Genomic DNA, 21,774 nt, shown 5'->3' with positions numbered 1-21,774 from the left:
ATTGAAAATTGAAAATTGTAAGTTATCAACCTTTTTCATATTTTTGAAAATGGTCGAAAGACGACTCATTTGAATTGCTGTTCCCGGCCCTCTACCGGCCAGTGGGTGAGCAGCATCAATGCGTACGAGACTTCCACTTTCCGCAACGCATACTTGTTCCCGCGCTCACTGCATGTGCTGCGGAAGACTGGCTACCGAAGACGATATAAAGGAATTGAGGGCAACTCTAAACATTGGCCGTACGAGTATGGCGAGAGTGTCCGGCTTTGGCTACGCCGCCTCCCACGGCGTAGCCAAAGCCGGACACTCTCGCCATACTCGTAGGACTACTCCACACATCGGCTCTACCAAGATTGTTTAGTATTACGATGTGGTGAATAAAAGGATCATTGCATTTATTTTGTGTGGAATACATGGCGAGACACCGGTGAATCGGGGTAAGCCTAATTCACGTGCCACGCACGCGCCGCGAGCCAGAAGTAGGTGAATTTTCACTCCAATTAATAATTCATTGATTCATTTTCATGAACAAATCACCATTCGGGCTTCAACGCCGCCTTCTAAATGCATGAACTGGGGACCAGCGAATGACCAGAGTGCATATGCAGAAAGGGACTCAAGAGAAATTATAGGGAGGGAGGCCAGTATTTTTCAAAATCACACTGCACATAAATTTGTAACATTAATAATTGATCAATCAAAATTCCGTACATTGATTTTGTAGACCATATGTTAAGGTTGCTATATTGCAAATATCTAGGTCCTATGGTGTCTATCGAACTGTGACTGGTATGGGCGTAAGCCTATTGACAGGTATTAATAAAAACGTTGCAAACAGGTTTATTTTGTGGACAAGTCCACCATCCTGCCAACTTGTATCAATCAAAATGTTACCAAAACGCTGTATTTCGCACGCGTGCAAGTAAACCACAGTCCCACCACAACACATAGGCTGCGGGCAGGCCTAACATGAACGCGATAGGCATACTTGTGTCAGGCCAGGTCAACATTTATTTTTCGAAACACGATACAGTCTTGGCCAGTCTTGGTGTCCTAATCACTGGCAAAAGACGACTCTCACTTTATACCTCCATGCGTAAACAAATGTACTTCCAGTTAACCACTGTGACGCTTACCAGAGACTCTGCATGTAGAGGTGTCGAAATTGGTCAAACTCAAAAGACTTTATTCTATCTAATCAATTTAAATCCCCGACTTATGTATGTTTGGCGCAACAAAGGTAGTGTTGAGATGGGTATTGTGGTGTTGCCTGAATATACTACGGGCATGTATAAACTAACGCAATTCCTAGATTACGTATACTCTTTTTAATTAGGCCCTCCCTCCTACAATTTCTCACGAGTCCCTAGTCATGTAATCTGGGTTCCCGGTAAACCGGTTTGTTGATTGAGTGATTCGTCAATAATAACGGTGTTTCGGAACCAAAATGGGGTTCCTTCATCAGTCGCTCTCTTGTTTTGTATCCCCTCCGCTTGGTTGTGTGATGAAGTCATCTTCGTCCTCGAGGAGGAGAAGCCGGATTCGTTATTGAGAGAGTTCCGAGAGTTAGCCACTCTATTGACTGACTATAGTATGCGATCCGATGTGTGGTGTCATATTATAATTAACATGACCCAGCATCGACCGGAGTTTCTGGACGCTTATAAGGGATTTTTGTTTAAGGGCATATTTTGAGCGTTGCTAGTGCTCGTTATGTTAACAGTAAATGTTGTACTAATCATTGGTCATTGTTGTTCGGCGTGTGGCGTCGCTTAATTTCATGTATTTCACAAAATCTGCGCACTGATCTCTCGCTCAATCCTGACAGATTATGATCAGGAAACAAGTCTTTCAAAGTACATGCTACCTCGCGGTGTGTTTTACCTTCAAAAACAACCATTTGCCGCATAAACTCTTCAGAGACTAAGGAAGACAACTCCATTTTAATTTACCGCAGCTCTTGCGTTGACGGAAGCCGAAAATCTCGCACGCATCGCTGCTCGCCCACTGGCCGGTAGAGGGCCAGGAACAGCAAAGAAATTGAATAACATGTAAGTCGTTTTTCGACCATTTTCAAAAAAATGAAAATGGTTTAAACTTACCATTTTCAATTTTCAATTTTCGCAAGTAACAAATGAACAGCGAATTCATTTTAAATTAGTCGTACATGATTCGATTCTCATCATTTTTGTTCTCCTTCAAATGTCAAAATTATCGTATATTTTATATTTTACAAAATCGGAAGAAATACCATTTTTGTTAAGATAGAATAAAGTTGAAGACTTGAAGTTATTTTTATGCTTTGTTGAGAATGGCAACATCATTTTTAAAAAATGAATTAAAATCAAAATATGAAACAAGGAACGTTCAATAAAGTAAACCCGAACTTGTGTCTTCAAATCTTATGAATGAAACACAATTAATTGATTAAGGCTTAATTTGTGTTTACTGAAAATTGCTTTTCGGATTCAAAATATAAAGAAGGCGAAACAGAATTATGTTTCATTAATAATGAAATAGCAGAAGCTTTATTTAAAACGGGCCGTCAATCTTTTTTTTTAACGAAGATAAAAATGAAAAATAATTTTCGATTTGAAACATTTCAAATGTTGCTTTCTATGCCAAAAGGCTGTTTAATATTTTTGGGAATTGATTGGCCGCGAAAACCGTACCAAAAAATCGGTAAAATAAAAATTTTGTCTGCAAAAACGAATATTAAAAATTGGTTGTTATTTCATTCAAATGAAAATTGCATTTTGAAGGTGATTTCAATTTTCAATTTTCAATAAATTGGTTGGACACTACTTACACGCATTATTTGTGTTGAAAATGGTGGTGTTTTTATATATGAAGACTATTAATGATTATTAGCCGTCTGAATAATATTTTTTCAGAATTACATTGGATTAACCTGTATACGACATTATTTTTAAGTTGTATGGGTGTTTAACACTATACAGTGTCAAAACATGTAATCTGTTGTTTACTATTTAAAGAAAAGACGTTAACTAAATGTTTAGTTTTTAATTTAAACTGAAGCTCCTTCTTATGTACGAGTACATCTGGAAGTACGTCTGGAAAAATGTCACTTTTGTGTATTATGAGACTTAAACAAACGGTCAGATAGATATTGTGTTTGCTCGTGTTATTCGAAGTTAGGACATTCGGTGGGATTGTGAGTTCTAGTGATTTCTGAGTGTATTGTCTGCGTTTCTTCTATGCGATAATCAGTGGTTTTGGAAATAGATTGTTTAAATTGTTTAAATTTACACCACTTTTCAGTCAGGGCTTGTTTGATTCTCTAGTTCTGATGTATGGACTCCATTGTTGTGAAAAATATACCCTCTTCCTTGGTTTTATTTGCTACTTTTCGTTCCACTTGCCTTCTAGCTTTATGGCCCACTTTTCCTCTGATGATATGTTCTATTTCCCGTTTTTCGTAGTGTCGGTCTTGTCGGTTTTTCACTATAGTATGTCACTTTCTGTGTAAAATCATTTTTATTTTTGCATGTTCTAATGTTTCCAATATTTCACTTTTAATGGGGCCTTTCAATGTTGCCCTAGCGTGACATGGCTTTCTGCGGTTTAACTGGAATGTATCAGTTGCTTATGTGTATTCCGATGGAAAAAATTTTCTTTGTTGTGCCGGTGACCTTTATAATAGACAATTGGGCATGAATATGTTACTTCGTTCTTGATAAGAGTTTCAACCGAAAATTTAAAAGTTTATCCGTTTTTTGGAAGATGTTTGATTTAAATTCATTGAGCTTGTGTTGCATTCCAATAAAGAAATAATCCATCTCAGATATATGTTACTGATGCTGCTGTTTTATTCTTATTTCTGTATCGTGAAATTCAACATCAGCTATATATCTTGTGAAGCTGGAGATCCCATACAACACCGTCCCAAATATTTTTCTTCAGAAATCATGGTTAAATTCAAACCTATTGTTTCTCTAATTTATCTCTAGCAAAGGTGGCATATATTTTGTTTGTGGTTTTCCGATCATGTAATCGTTTGGTAACGTTTCCAGATTTAATGCCCTGTTGAATGAGTCAAATACTTCATTATGTGATGCACTAGTACGTCCATTTACTCTTTGTCTAATTTTTAAAAAGTCTAAGCCTTTGCTAAGCATGCAGTTTTCAATTTGTGTAAATGTGTGTGTTGTAAGGTTTTTATGAGTCTGACATTGTTTGCAACAATGATAAGTTTTAATTTGTGTGTATTGTGGCCTTTGTTACTTTTGATCAAATATTATTTTTTGTATCTGCATTTTTATTAGCTTTGTTTTGTTTATTGTAGTTTTGCTGTTGTATGTGATGACTTCTTGCCCATCATCTAGGAGGACTACTAAAGATGCACTCGTCCATAAGAAAAGCGTTCAGTCTAAATAAAAAACTAAAGATTTTGTACACGTCTTTTTAAATAAAAACCCAGTAAACATTACAGATTACATACTTTGATAAAGTACAATATTAAACGCCGATACAAATTTCAATGCCGTACACAGATAAATCAAATGGTATATTCAGAAAGAGAATATATTCGGACGACTAACAAGCATTTACTGTTTTCATATATTGAAAAATCGCAATATTCTTAAATCGCATGACTTTCTTACATCTGAATAGTAAAAGCGCATCAGCATATACTTATTTAAATCCATGTTTAAGTCAGATAAGTAAGTCTGCCAAATTCGCTTTAATGGTTTTTTTTCAAAATACAGTATATTTATGGAGTATTTTAACACATTCAGGTACCACAAACACCTATTATTATAAACTTTAATTCTGAAATTGATTGCTATTGTAATAACATTTATAGCATACGTTTTTCACATTTTTAAATATAAATTTCCAAGGACTTAACACTTTCTTCTTGACAGATTCCTTGTGCTAAAAACTATACTAGAACCTTATTCAAATCTATTAAAAAATGAGATATCAATTTGGCAGCCATATTTAATTTACGCAAATTATAAAAGCGCCTTTTCAAAACATTCAACCACTAAAAGTGTTCCTTCATGTCAAAGAAACATATGTTAACTTTAAAATCACTGACATAGCTTATTTAATACGTAGTATATGACCGCAAATGTCTTTTGTAGGTATGTTGGCCGCCATATTGGATTTATGCAAATTAAAAAAAGTGCCTACTCAAACCATTGTATATCCGTAAATGTTCGTCCGTGCCAAAGAAATGTACTTTTAGCCTTAAAATCACTGAAATAGCTGGTTTAATACGAAGTATATGACCAAAAATGTATATTTTTAGGAATGTGTGCCGCCATATTGGAATTATGCAAATTAACTGCCTATATACAACATCATATCTCCAAAATAATTCCCCGTCCCAAATAAGTAGTGTCAGACTTTGAAATCACTGAAATACTTGTTAAACGTGTGATATATGGCCAATTATGTTATTTTGTAGAAGGGCTGGCAGCCATATTTGATTTATGCAAATTAGACATATTTCAAAAGGTAGATTCGAGAAAACTTTTGATATGTTGTTCTGGGTACCTCTGGGTACTTCTCCATATATATATATATATATATATATATATAATATATATATATATAATATATATATATATATATATATATATATATATATATATATAATATATATATAAGATAAGTTGAACCATTCATCTGATGATCGCTACAGAGAGCACATGTAGCGTGAAACTCTGAGTAACGCCTAAGTCCTGTGTTCTACTTGTTATCATTTTTACCGTATATAATATATATATATATATATATATATATATATATATATATATATATATATATATATATATATATATATATATATATCTGTGTGTATGTATGTATGTATGTATGTATGTATGTATGTATGTATGTATTTATATGTATACAATTAAAGACATAAAGATGAGACAATTCCAAGTGACGCAACCTTGTTTAAGTGGAGAAATACGCCCAGTCAACTGCAAAGCTACCATACAAGTACTACAACGCGGGAATATTTGGTGATTTGCTACAAAATAATACATACTAGATACTATGTTATAATATTGTTGAAAGCCAATAGTCATTTTTACTTCAGCCAATTTCTAATTTGCATATTTGATGAACTTTCCTAATTAGTGATATATATTTGAATTGATATGACCAAAGTTGATGCAACTTGCTACATCTATTGAAATTTATATGATACAACATTATTGAAAGTCATTAAACATTTGAACTTCAGCCTATTAATAAGACGCATATTAAGGGGGCGCTGCACCCAACACAGCGTATTTTGCTTGAAAATCACTTTTTCGCAAATATCATTCAATTTAAATTAAGTTGTTTACCCAAGATTAAAATCTTGGCTGCGTTCACGTTTTAACTTGTCAAGCAGTTGTAAGTTGCCTGATACAGAAGTGTTCATTTATGCAAATATGTGAAAATCACCCGATTTCTTGCATCTTTTTCCTTCCAATTTAAAAATTTCCAAAAAATTTAACTTCACTGTGGCCGGGTCAAATTTTCTGAAATTTTCACAATGTATTCTTTAAATGCTACATGACAAAACGACTATTTTGTTTAGCAATAACGTTCTTACATTTTGAACAAGAGGCATTTGAATTTTGCTTATCATGATTTTAATCACTTTTTCGAGTGTCAGTCTTTCAACCAATGCCCTTTTAGAATGAGGATAGATAGTGCAAAATTAAATAGTCGTTTTTTTCTACATATACTCTTCTTTCAAGTGAAATATTACATTTCAGAAAATAGCGTCAATTTTTGACTAAATTTAGTTTTTATCATTGACATCAAAAGTGAAGTTTTTTACGCAAAATATACACCCACTTCATCTTTCGAGTAAACTCCTGCTACCATACTAAACTTTAGAGTCTCTGCCTTTTGAAAATATGTAGTATGAGGGGGTTTCCATGTCATCTTTGATGAGAAAATATTCCTTTGAAAAAACTCTGTTAGCAACATGCAGCTCCACCTTAAATGAACTTTACTAATTAGAGATATATCTGAATTGACTTCGCCAAAGTTGACGAAACTTCCTACCTACATTGAAGATACTTCGATACAACATTATTGAAAGTCAATAAGCACTTTATTGCGGCCAATTCCTAATTTGCATATTTAATGACTTTGCTAAGTAAGGATATATAGCGGGATTTACTCGATCAAAGTTGGAAAAACATGCCATGTACATTGATGATACCAGGTTAAAACAATGTGAATGTCATTTCACATTTTCTTTTCAGCTATAATTTGCATATCTAATGAGCTTTCACAGAGTGGCATATACAGCTTGAGGGACTTGACCAACGGCAATTACACTTGCTATATAAAGTGGTAAAATAATGACAGCAGTTCTACTTTACTGGAATTTAAACGTGCGTATTTATCCTTGCATTAATTTTGTCCTTTGTTAGTTTTTAAAGTTTATGTATAGTTTAATTTATAGTTATTGAATATGTGAATTGCTATTTGAAAACTTCAATTATCTATAAGTTTATCACTTTACCACATGATACGGGTCCCAATGTTTTGAGTGCCTGGTCATTGTTTTAAGACAATTAAGTGCCTCCAGGTCTTTCTCCTGCGATATATCTTAATTTCACACAATTTTACATTATCTCATCACAATATTTTTCCAATATCGATAGCATTTGCTTTGTATTCTAAGACTTTGTTGTCAACAGTAAATACTGAGTAGACCTCTTCATCAGCCCCTTCATAATTTGTCTCAATGCAATTACTTTAATAAAAATATCAAAACTTCCTCCGATTTAAAATATTTCTCTTCATTGAAGCATTGTAATGACAGTGTTGTATATAAGGGAGTCAGTGCTCTGACGCATACAGTAATTCTACATTATACGATGCAGTGTCACATACTGTGACGCCAACGTAGTCGAGATTAAACTGTTGCAAAGAATCCTTTGTTTACTCACGCGCCGTCAGATCTACTTTTTGTCGACTTTGATTGACGTAAAATACCACATATTTAACCCGGAGAACCAAATCCATAAATAAAAAATCAAGCGATAGACATAAAGCCTGTGAGACACTTTGCTTTACACACCTGTTGGAGTTCCTTTCACTCCATAGAATAACTTCATTGCGATAATGGATATTATTACACCTCACTCATTCAGCGTGCACTGGCATTGGTTAAACATGACTCACTTGACATGTAAAAGAACGTGATGATGCCCTCTGCAAACGTGATAATGCCCTCTGCGAACTTGATGATGCCCTCTGCATTTGATATTTCATGGATGACGTCATTTTACCTACTGCGCGTCCTTTCTGCGCATAACAAATTGTCGTTCGCTTGTAAGCAGTCAGCAACTATGGCTGCGAAACGTCATGCACAGCTGTCACCGGCACAGTTAGACGATATTTTGATGCGAGTAAACAGCAAACGAACGAAAATGGCAACAAGGAATGAAATTTCTGTGTTCAGCGACTATGCAAGCAACAAATGTGGATACGCCACCGAGGAGATCGGCAAACTTTCAGCGGCAACCCTAGCACTGACAACGTTTTACGCTGAGGTCGAGACTCAGAAAGGCGAACTGTACTCGACGAAGTCTTTGCATGTTTGCTTGTTCGGTGTAATAAAATTAATAACACACGCCAGCACGGGCAAGATCACGATTTGTTGCCCGCCCAAGGGATGGTGCTCATGACGGTAATATTGATGATGCCCGAGCCGAACAAATCGTGATCTTGCCCTTGCTGGCGTGTGTTATTATTTAATTATTACACCTCACTCATTCAGCGTGCACTGCCATTGGTTAAACACGACTCACGTGACATGTAAAAGAACGTGATGATGCCCTCTACGAACGTGATGATGCCCTCTGCGAACTTGATGATGCCCTCTGCATTTGATATTACATGGATGACGTCATTTACTTACTGCGCATCCTTTCTGCGCATAACAAATTGTCGTTCGCTTGTACTTGCTACTAATATCGCTGCGAAAAGTCATGCAGAGCTGTCACCGGTGCAGTTAGACGATATTTTGATGCAAGTTAACAGCAAACGAACGAAAATGGCAACAAGGAATGCAATTTCTGTGTTCAGCGACTATGCAAGCAACAAATTTGGATACGCGACCGAGGAGATCGGCAAACTTTCAGCGGCAACCCTAGACTTGGCACTGACAACATTTTACGCTGAGGTCCGGATTCATGCAGAAAGGCGAACTGTACTCGAAGAAGTTTGTTCGGTGTAATAAAAATAATAACACATGAGAGCTAGGGCATTAAATATATCATACCAGTATATTGAACGCGCAAATGCAGTGATCTGATTGGTCGAGAGGCGAAAAGAACCATTGTATATTGACGATATATGCACTGAGAAACACTACGTATGGATCTTGCATACAAATTAATAAAAAAAAATTAGGAGTGATATCTACAAGGGCATAAAAATACATCGTCGATGGGTTCCGAGTTAGTGGCGGAATTAACTTACATTTAAAAGTGCGATTCTTTGCTTGGATTTCACAGGTTTTCGTATAATTGTTAGCATTAGACATAGGAACTGGTGCCTAAACTTTTGACGCACAGAGTTATTTGCAGCAGACACGAAGTTTCCAATGCATCAAGGGGATCAAGTGCTCCTCCAGGCCGCACGCTTAGCCTTAAAAAAAAATAAAGTCGTGTAATGAAATAATTTTTCATAGACTACGCCAATTATAATCCGTACTACGAAACACAAGAATATAACGCTTGTATATCCCTAAGCAATTACGACGATAATTTTCGGAAATAGCGAAGTCGAAGCTGGCCGCATTACCGTCGGTTCCGTACTTTGCAACTGGGGTATTGTCGGGTGCAACGTTACGTACATAGTGTTCGCGCCGTTGAGATTCAGTCGAATTTTGTTCTCGAAAAATAACGTAACTTTGTCCGAGTTAAATTTCAAGGCCTATGCTATGTTTGAAATCGTGTATAACTTCGCGGAAGGTACGTGTTGTGTAAGGTCATTTCAGAATTGCTCGGTACACAAAAGTAAACGCAATGTTTCTCGCTCACGCGACCGACGACTAGAAATGATTGACATCTGGCCTGCGCCGTTTTGATTGAGAAGTTTAAACGCGGAATTATTGAGGAAAACTACTTTTGTTTTGCAGAACAAATAATCATTTCTTGGCTTGTGTATGTCATAATTATATTATTCTGTAATATTTTTCTTCGTTCGACTTGGAAAATACGAATGACGTAATGTATCACCACTCGTCTTCGACCGTGATGGTACTATCATTACGTCATTCGTATTTCCCTTCACAGAACGAAGAAATAATATCTAATTATTGGGGAAGAAATTCAAGATCTATCATTCAACAAGACGTCAGCTGTAGTTGAAGTAACAAATTTATTTTCAAAAACCCATTGAAGCAATGCGTGATTCGGTAGATTTTCGATTAGATTCGAACTCACAACGTACGGCACCCAGTTAGGTCTACCTAGCGACTCGGAGATATCACAGTCAAAACCGTTCAGCCGAATCCCAACCCTTAGAAAACATTAATTGGTTCAATAACCGGGCTAGGTTATTTCAAGTGATTTCCTTTGCCAGCGCACGCTCAATGATCTGTTGCTGACAAAAATTGTGTCCGTCGACAGAAATATTTTATGACTACAGCGACCTTCATCTTGCTACCTACACTCTACCGGGGAATAGGTAAGAAAAAATTCGTCAAAAGTGTTTTTGTTGGTCATTTGTTTACCGTGGCCGAATACGACACTAAACCTCTTCAGTTTGTAATTTCGTGTTTCAGTTTTGACCTGCGTCGTTTTGTTTCGATTTGCGCTCCTCAGTTTGTTATTTCGTCGTCACGGTACTATTTAAACCTACTTCCTTCCGTTTTGATCTGCATTCTTCAGTTTGTTATTTCGTCGTTCTGGTCGACCTGCGTCGTTCTGTTTTGATCTATGCCCTTCTGTTTGTAATTCCGTTGTTCTGTTTTGACATGCGTCGTTCTGTTTTGATAAGCACGCTTCATTTTGTGATTTTGTCCTTCTGTTTTGACGGTGTCTTTGATCTGCACTCTTCAGATTGTAATTTCCTCGTTCTGTCATGGGCACTCCGTTGTTCTGAATTGATAGTCTAAATAAACTGATGTATGATAATACAACTTTGATGTTGACATAACTATGTAAGAAAATTGATAACTGAATGTCGTTAAGATTGAGGTATCAACGACAGACTGTATTGAATATAAGCTATCTCACCAGATCTTGGTCTGACTGTGGCTTCATGAACATCACAATGCAAGTGGCCACACCGACACTGTTCTTACACGGAACAACGTTTACGTACGTATGCGTACGTACGCTCGCACAACCTGCGCTCTGTCGTCTCACATTTACACATTGGGCTGTCAATACATTGATGGGATTCTTTATATTCCACTTACGCCTTTCAATACCACACGGCTTCAAAAAGTTTAGAGTCGATAAAAAATAGGTACATCGGGTAACTGGAACCACATGATTAATTTTCTCGGCGAGATCGTCATTCTCATGCCAAGTAGTGACTTTAATTGACCTGCGTGCGTTAAACTGATCACTCAGTACTGTTTGCTCTCAACATTAATTTTATTCTAATTTGCATTACAACAGCAGGCTCCGGTAACTCATCACAAAAGTTGTTTTTCTTCATATTGTCGCTTGATGCGTGCTTCATTTTTACATATTATTATACTATGTTCCCAAATTACACACGTTGGTAACTTCGTCGAACAAGTAAATTGTTTGGGTCGGCGGATGGATATTACTTAACTATAGAGTTATTCGCCACTCAGCTGGTACACTCAAACAACGTCACTCACACAAATGACACTACAAAATGTTTTCAAGTGAAACCGTTCGTATTTTATATCATTATAATCAAAATTAATGTACACTGAAACAAGAACAATGAGTAAAACTTCAAAACAAGAAAGTCTAATTATGTTATCGGTTGAATCATTCAATCTGAGTCGGAATCGGAGTAGATCACTGCAGGTCGGCGACGTTTGGAGGCGATGCAACGTGGTATACAGGTGAAGACTGTTCAGATAGGGAATTATTTCCGGTGATGTTGAAGCTAAAGTTGAACGATCCACCACTTCCGTGTTTTGTTTTTTCTGCGCTCCAACTTGGACGTCGACATCAGCTGTGTTGACACGGGCACATCTCCCTGTGCAGTCCCAGACGGCACTGTCAACGACGCTACCGTCGCGTTATCCTTAAAAAATACTTGTTTCTCCGTGTCACAAGGTGTTTCCATTGTGTCCCCGCAATAAAATTCAATTTCAAAATGATCAACATATTCGCAATTTTGCCAGTCGTAATGCTGGTTCTCAATCGAGCTGGTTTCAATATACAGCAGACGACAGTTTTTACCAAAGTATAAAGTAATCCGCCAAATTTGATTCTTATTTGCATAATTTAGCGTGAAAATACCGAAAAATTATTGAATGGGCACGTGACTAATTTGCATAGTTATTTGATGGCTTGTGACATTCTCCTTCAATCTGTAAGTATGTTTTTAGCTGTTTGACATGGAGTTTATTGTTAACATTTTGTATTATTATGATAAAATTAATAAAGTGTAGGAAGCAACTGTGTGGTCAATGTGATATGCAATTTATCCTGCCAAAAACCGAATTTTGAAAAGGAACTATTTTTCTCATATGCACATTACTGAGATTCAATACCAACTTTATGTGGTGGGGCACAATAGAATAATCTGCAGTACATATGTAATAATGTCCTTTACATCGTGATCAGAGATCTAATAATACACTCTTCAAGCTACTTGTATTTACGATCATCACGACAGGCTGTCACATGGTTTAAATTTAAATATATTCATAACCGAGACGATGGCAAGCATTTCTTTAGTTTCTAAGTGGCTTTATGTCTCCAGAGTTTCAACACACCATATTACTACTTACGGTAGTGAAAGAATTAAACTTTTGCTAAAACTTTCCCAAATGGAACTTTCCACCGTTCTCTCACCGAATCCAAAATAAACTGAGCGGTTACCGTCCAAATTTTTGGTACTAGAGAAACAAATTATTTGACATTTACCGATACTTGAAATTTAAAATAGTCGCCGTATGCATCACTGTGTTTACTCTATGGGGAAAATAAATTTTCGATTTTCGAAAATGTTCCTCACTCCAAGAACTTAATATCAGCCCCCACAAATGGTACATCAGAAAAGAATTGTAAAAACTATGGAGTCAGAAGATCTGTCCCAGAGGCGCATTCTACCTTAACCACTCTCGCTTTGACTCTATGAAATATAAAAACTTAAAGTGTGCTTACTATTACCCTCCCAAACATCCGGAAAGGTAGACTAATCTTTTTATATTTGACATGAAACTCACTGACGATATAATGTAAAATACATATCTAACGACAGATGACAGTTCAGGGGCTCTCGCGTGCATGGCTGTCATCGCTTGCATGTTCTAGCACAGCCACCGCGCTCAAATATATGGTACTAATATAGCGACGTGTACCCGTTTGACATGTCCACATTGCAAAATTTTGGTCGGCCCTAAGCAGGCCCAGATTTTGAGTCAACTCAAAATTGTCAATGTAAACAGCTGGGTCTGCCAAGCGCCGGTCAAGTTTTGACCCGGCAAGAAGGGGGTCCACGGCCACCCTAAGTCCACCTGCGTGTCTGAACTCATTGGGCCGACCCTGGAAACAGAGGACGCCCTACCGAACCAAAGAGTTCCGTTCAAGTCTTTAATATCTCATGTTCTCAAAACAATATCTTCCAACCAGGTTTCGCTCCGCAAGCGGGGACCACGTAATCCAATTAACGTTACTTGTTAGACAGGCATTAGTTAACAAGGACAACAGAAACGCCGTTCACTGGTTACTTCCGCACTGTCTGTGAGTTCAATTTTGTCTTGTAAGTTCATCCAAGAGATACTGGCTTGTAGTACACTAGGTATATAGTGAGCTATCATGGCTTTGTCCAATATTTAGTTTTAATTTGAAGTAAATAAATATGAATCAAAAAGTGTCCCGCATAATTCTGATGATTATTTGCTCCCATTGCTATATACAACTACTTTTATGTAATTGAAGGAATGTGTTTGACTTCAAAAATTTGCCACATGACCTGTACAGCGTGAGTTGCGAATAGCATTATTGTATGGAAACATATCTTTGATTCCAAGAGTGTCCCATGACTCCAAAAGTGTCCACGGAATATTCATTCTGATGATTATACTAATAGGCTTCCTCTGCTATATCCAACTACTTTTATCTAATTGAAACAAATTGTTTAATTCTACAAGTAACCTTAATAGTAGTCTTTACTTTCATATCCAACTTTAAGTATTAAATAAAAGCAATCAGTATGACTTCAAAACATCAATATTAATTCAAATATTTCCCTAACTTTTAGGAATGATAAAGCACTAGCCTTTCCCCTTAACAACTCCTTTAGAGCCCTTATCTTGTTTTTTATATCTAACCTGAAGAATTAAAGGCATACTGATACCTGTTCCAATTTTGCCACATTTACCATGGAAAGAGAAAATCTAACAAATCACAGATTTTAAGCGGGTGGCCGCTTTTTTAACATGACAACTTTTCCCCACACAGACTTAGACGTGGTGGCTGTGACCAATCTAGGTTGAAATTGGTCATAGCCACCACGTCTATTAAAATTCATGAGTTTACTTTTCTTGTTTACGTACATACTTATATCAGATGGAAATCTGAGGATTTGCGATTACATCAGGTTGACAATCCCCCACACAAGAGCAATGAATTAAAATTACTCTTTACAAAGCATGCGGACAAATTTGTTGGTTCCACACATGTCACTTACTCTTTACAAAGCATGACAAATTAGTTGGTTCCACACATGTCACTACAAATACAACACTGACGTTCATTGGCAAGGGACAATTTATGTTCGTCGGTAACGCTGTGAATGAAACATTCACACAGTTTTGTTGAAACTTGAAAGAGGATATTTAAGGCCACTGTATAGTGATAGTACGGACCGGTGTCAAAACCGTGTCTGTTTCGTGTACCGAAGGTGTAACCCTATAGCCTTGCTCTGCGTACAGGTATGTGTGTTCACGGCGTTGCAACGCTGTGGTGGAGGCCGCGGACGTGCAACGCCGTGAACACACAGACCTGTACGCAGAGCTAGGGCCCTATAGCCCTGCGTACTATGCCATGTGTTCTGTACGCGTACGTGCGTTCGCACTGGGAAAAGTCAGGTCTTATGTACATGGAAACAGAGTGATTTCAGTCTACGGGCTTCTGCATTGTACGCAGGGCGAGTGTAACACCAGCCTGTGCTGTGCCTCGATCAGTCGTTCGGATATGGGGTGTACACATGTCCAATTGAAATGTGATCGCGTCGTTTCCCAACGGCGAAAACACATTCATTCATGCACACTATCTCACCACGCGCATATGCTACTGCATCTCTACAACGTCCATATCACATTATATGGTGACCGCGAGCAGTTTCTTAAATGTGTGTAGATTTGGAAAATTAGCCTGTGCTCCAGAATTCCACCATAAATACCGTTTTGAAAGTGTCAGGTGCTACTTACTTTTGTTGGCGGCCTTATTTCATTTTCATCGACAATTCTGTCCCATTTTGCTGACCAACCGTTGAACCCGACAAGATACTGACACGGTCGTTCTTCAACTGCAACTATTTTCTTCACTGCACCATTTGTCCACCAGTAACAGTCATCGAGGGCCTCAACTTTTTCACCTACTGAGAACGCGTAATGAGCCATGTTTTCTGTGTTTTCCGGTGTTTGGCTTAATTGCTAATGAAACTTTTAATGTTAATTGTTTTCCAAGTCAACTATCCAAGCATTTTAAGAGGGGTGATCAAAAAGGCCAGAACAGCCAATTTTGACCAACCGGGTTCAAGAACCCGGGAAAGGTGTTAAAAGTGTGCGATAGATGTGTTTAAAACATAAACATTACGAACAGTAGGATTAAGATAGGTATGAATAATCCAAGCTGCCCAGTTTCTGTGTGGGGAAAAGTTGGAATGAAACAGCGCCCTCACATGGGCATTTTGAATACCAAGGAACGCCCCTTTGACCATATATGGGCATATTTAGATTATAGGTGACTGTATACCTTTAAATAGTTTCAACTAGTATGTCTCCAAAACTGTGCATGACTATAATAGCATCTCATTATAGGGTAGGTATATTTTTTGGAAAAAACCCAATAGCCTCTCAACCTTGATAATGCTGTCTCGAGCGCTATTCATTTACATATTTAAAAGTAGCGATTAGTATGACTTCAAAAACTATGCACGATTTCAAATGCATCATTGTATAGATTAGGTATATCCTATCGAAACACTACACCCCTCAAATGTTCATTTTGTCTTCAGCCCAAATTTTGTATATTTTGTTATCCATCTTGAAGTATTAAATAGCAGGTAATATTACTACGATTGTGACCACAAACGCGTCCCATTATGCGGTGGATATTGTCAGACTTGAATTTAACCCCTAACTTATTGCATATAGGGCCACCTTTAAAGTCAGGGATACCTTGGAGTTTTTTACACACGGCAGAGTTCTTATCAGCGCGTATTCGAAGTGAGGTATACATGAGTACAATAGTCCGTGGGCTAGAGGGGTCTACGTGCACCCCCCCGGATAACAAACCTGTATTTTTCAGAAGCCTTGGGATCCCTAGAATACGAAATGGAATTTTACCAGAAAAAATATAGGAATGCAAAAGCTGTTATGGACGTGTTTTGAAGGGTACCGCAAAATCACGATTTTGCAACCGACATGCATTTTCGTCAAATCTGTCTTCTTGTGAGCTTATTTTTTAACATAACCTCACTTGTTTGGTATCATTAGAAAGGCAATTTATTCGTCTTTAAGATGACTTATTTTACTATGCAATATCATCTACAGTTTTCTTGAAATATGACCAAAACTTACCCCATACCTCAAAGTGTAACATTGCAAATTACAGTAAATCTCAAATTCTACCATTTTGTTAGCTAGGCATAATATAAATGCAATGCTTTTTATGAAATCTGTTTTATTTGATACAGGGACATGTCAGAAATACGAACTCGACTTTAAATAGCCAGAATATTGGGTCTCTACAGCTGTAACAGTCATATTTTGAAGGGTACCGCAAAATCACAGTTTTGCAGACTTGCATGCATTTTTTGTTAAACCTGTCTTCCTGTAAGTCATCTGCTGAGCTTGTTTTTGAATATAACCTCACTTGTTAGGTATCATTAGCAAGATAATTTAGTCTACTCGGAAGGTAGGGTTCCGATGCACCCATGGATATATTTTTAACCTTCATTTTTGTAATCCTTATGGTCTATAGTTAATGAATTTTGATGTTGCCAAAATCAAATATTTTCCCATGGGATTCATTTGTCGCCATCTTGGCCGCAATCTTGGCCGCCATCTTGGATGTCAACAATGGGGTAGGGGTAACAAACTTTAAGTCATTTACTTTCATAGATTCAAAGCGAGAGTGGTTAAGGTAGAATGCGCCTCTGGGACAGATATTCTGATTACCAATTTTTTTACAATTCTTGCCCGAGCTACCACTTGTGGGGTCTCATTTTAAAGCTCTTGGAGTAAGAAACATTGTCATCGTTTTAGTTTATCGAAATTTTACATTTTCCCATAGAGTTAACACAGTGATGGCGGCCATTTTGAATTTTAAACATCGGTAAATGTCAAGTAATTGTTTCTGTAGTACCAAAATTTGGACGATGACCCCTGATTTTTATTTTGGATTTGGTGAGAGAACGGTTAAAAGTTTCATTGAGGACTGTTTTAGTAAAAGTTTAAGTTTTTCACTACCTTAAGTAGTAATATGGTGTGTTGAACCTCTGGAGACATACAGCTACTCAAAACTAAAGAGGTGCTTGCCATCGTCTTGGTTAGGAATATATATATTTAAAACATGTGACATCCTGTCGTGATGTTCGTGAACGCAAGTAGCTTGAAGAGTGTATTATTAGATTTCCGATCACGACAAAAAAGGACAAAGTGGAACACGCATCAAACGACAATATGAAGAAAAAACAACTTAAGTGCTAAATTAAAAAAGCCTGCTATTGTATTGAAAATTTGAATAAAATTAATGTTCACAGCAAACAATACTAAATCATCGGTTTAACTCACGCAGGTCAATTAAAGATACTACTGAGCGTGAGAATAATGATCACGCCGAGACATGTACAATAAATCCTGTGGTTCAAGTTACCCGATGTACCTATTTTGTACCGACTCTAAACGTATGAAACCGTGTGGTGTGGCAACGCTTAAGTGCAATATAAAGAATCCCATCAAGGTATTGACAGCCAAATGTGTTAATGTCGCGAGAGCATACGTACGCATACGTACGGAAGTTGTTCCGTGTTTGCACGAAAGAATGCTGTCGATGTGGCCACTTGCATTGTGACGTTCATGTAGCCACAGTCCGACAAAGATCTGGTGAGGTAGCTTATTCAAAACACTCTGTCGTTGTCATTTCAATATTAACGGCATTCAGTTATCAATTTTCTTACATATTTATGTCAACATCAAAGTTTGCATTATCATACATTAGTTTATTTAGACTATCGATACAGAACAACGGGAAGTCGGGAACATGCCGCTTATCGGGTGACTGTGGGCTTATGATGCCGACGAAATGCCAATTATGACCTTTTACAGAATGTAAAGGAAAGGAACAAACGACAAAACGGCACCCCAACACGTCCACAATATTTAACAAGCAATGTCGATAGAAAAACATGAAACATTTATTTTCACCATAATCTGACGCAATCTCCAATTCTCCATACAACAAAAAGGAAGCCTGTCAACATTCTCATTACTGATTATCGGGTGCTTTTGCTTTATCAATGTCGTCATTTGCTATTGCCCTAATTAATAGAATTGATCAATCTGGTGTTTACTGCTTTGTGAGGGTATCACCTTACAATCCTTCGTCTGCCAGAAATAAGGACGATATTTTCATTTGCGAAATTATAGCCTTATCTCCGCTTCTGACATAATAGTTTAAACTCATTGCAGCTGCGTGGTACTTGTATTTTTGAAAACATAAAATAAGTTTCTGGTGTGAAAACAGTATCACTCTCAAATGACCAGGCTTCGTTGTTACCTTTCAATCTAATTTACACCAAAAATGTCTCACAGATTCGGTGTTTTTGATATCAGTCTTACAAATGATATATAATTTTGACAGACTTTAATTTTCATATGAATCCACCATTCAGATTATGTTGTCGATTTAAATATCCACTCGTCAAAATTAACTTCCTTAAGTGGTTAATTCGTTTCGTAAAACGCGATTACTTTAATACTTTCACTGCGTAATTAATTTTTATACGTGCATTCCTGTGCGTAGTTTTCTATGGGTATATGGCCTTATAATATTGATTTACATGCATGTGCTATATCTTTGTAATTATTTGAGTATTCGGGACAATTTTTACAGTGAGTATTGCAATATGACAGAGCATCATAAAAATGCACAAAAGGTCATGTGACACGCCTTGAAGATCACGTGATCATGGTGGCCATATTGGATTTTACAAAAAAAAAATCAAAAAATGTTACATTTTTTGTTATTTCAATATATAAGTGTATTTTTCTCAGCGTAACACTTTAAAAATTACCACTTACGTGTTATCAACTCAAATTCAGTACGAGGAACACATACGCTAAAACATATTTCCACGTAAATGAGATTAATATGCATATTTATTACAAGTTCATCTTCGAACAACAGGTATCATCTGACATTCAAAAGAGAGCTATGTTCTATTTAAGCTTATATACTGGTAGCCAGTCCGATGTGTAATTGTCATTGATAGATTGATGTCGTACAACATCCACAGGATACCCCATCAACGTTTGTGATGTCAGTCACCGGTCCTTTGTCGCACTTTGTCGCATGCTCAGATTGCCTACCTTCCTGTCAGTGTCTTGCTTGCGATCTCTGTGTTTGCTCAACTGGTTTGGGAACATATTCAAGTTCTGTATTAGAGTTGTGATTTGAAATTTGACTTCTGCCATCTCGTCGAGTTCAGTTTCAAGATCAGTGAAAATTCCACTATTAGTGTCTAGAAAAACATGCCCAAGGGCTTTGTCGGTGTTAAACTGTGCCCGCATCGCCATTTTTAAATACCCTCTGAAGAAAAACAACAACCGATCACACGATCCTTACAAATCACGGCCGAGAAATGACCGAATATGGCGGCATTTGTTTACAAATTTGGCGCGCATGCTCATTTAGGTTTGACCTCTACCTCGTATACTACGCTAGACTTGAGGAAATAGTCAACAAACATGATGTAGATCAAACAAAGCCAACGTATATCGAACGTATATAAACGCGTACGTTCTTGGCGCGTTTACGCGCCTCCCGCAGTCTGGCCGTTGGCGCAGAATGCGCCCTCCCGCGGTGAAAGTGTTAATAAAACTATCAATACTTCCTCCAACTTATAATATTTCTCTCCATTGAAGCATTGTAATAACAGTGTACATAAGGGAGTTGATGCTCTGACGTACATAGTAATTCTACATCATACGATGCAGTGTCACATACTGTGGCGCCAACTTATACAGGATCAAACTGTTGCAAAGAATCGCCTGTTTAACCACGAGCTATCAGATCTACTCCTTTTTGTCGACCCTGATTGACGTAAAATACCATATATTTAAAACCGGAGAACCATATCCGCTAGCATATACACAAATTACACACTTTTTCACAAACTTTTCTTTAACTGAGTCCAGAGCATGTTGTCAGTAGTTCTCGATCCGTTAATACTGAAGGTATTCAGTCGCAACAAATATTTTGCGACAGAAACAATGAATTTAATGCCCACAGAACATACACACGTTAGCGATAACACATGCCCTCACCAAAGTTTCCACTTAATTGTTGACGAATTGATGCGTATGAATTTATTCCATCGCGACGCCAGCTTGATAATTGAGTGATGTAACCCAGCTTACCGAACTGTTAATATAATTTTCAACAGATAACGTCACTCAGTATTACTTTCATGAATATGAGTCCAGAGGTTTTTTCAAATAGATGTTAAACTTTAAGGTGATTTGTGACTTGAAATCTAAAGCCTTAAACTTAAGCCCAAACTTTCATCAAACAAACTTTCATCCATTCTCCTTTAACATCAACAATAAAAATTGGGAGTCACTGTGAAAAATTTCAAATTCAAATTCAAATTTCAAATTCCCTGTGTTATCTCTATAAGGGAAAATAAAATACCGGATTTTCACAAAACTAAGCCCAAGAAAATGAGCCCTCCCCCAAAGTGGTAGGCAAAAAGAATATTGTAAAAGTATAAGAGTCCGACTATCTATCCCGAAGGCACAATCTTCCTTTGTCCCTGGCACAGCTATCAGAAAGACGAAATATCGCAGAAGAGGTAAATAGGTTTGATTACTAACAAGTTGATCTATCATTCTACTATTTTCGAACACCTGACATTACCTCTTGGTCTTTTTGCCAGAGATCCATATATCTTTCTTTCACGAATTTGACTTTGTTGTGTCTACTGGTGCTTTTTGCAGACTGTTATGTGCTGTTTTGTGTCTATGTTTATGACAATTAATTGACTAACATTAGTCCGTGGGCTTGAGGGAACCACTGTGCACCCCCTAATAAACCTACTACATGGGTACTTTTTTGTTCTTAGGGATCTGCTGAACAAGAAAAAAGGATGTTAACATTGGATATT

This window comes from Ptychodera flava, chromosome 22, assembly GCF_041260155.1.
Source record: "Ptychodera flava strain L36383 chromosome 22, AS_Pfla_20210202, whole genome shotgun sequence".
Classification (NCBI taxonomy): Eukaryota; Metazoa; Hemichordata; class Enteropneusta; family Ptychoderidae; genus Ptychodera; species Ptychodera flava.
Note: the sequence above shows the minus strand (reverse complement) of the source record.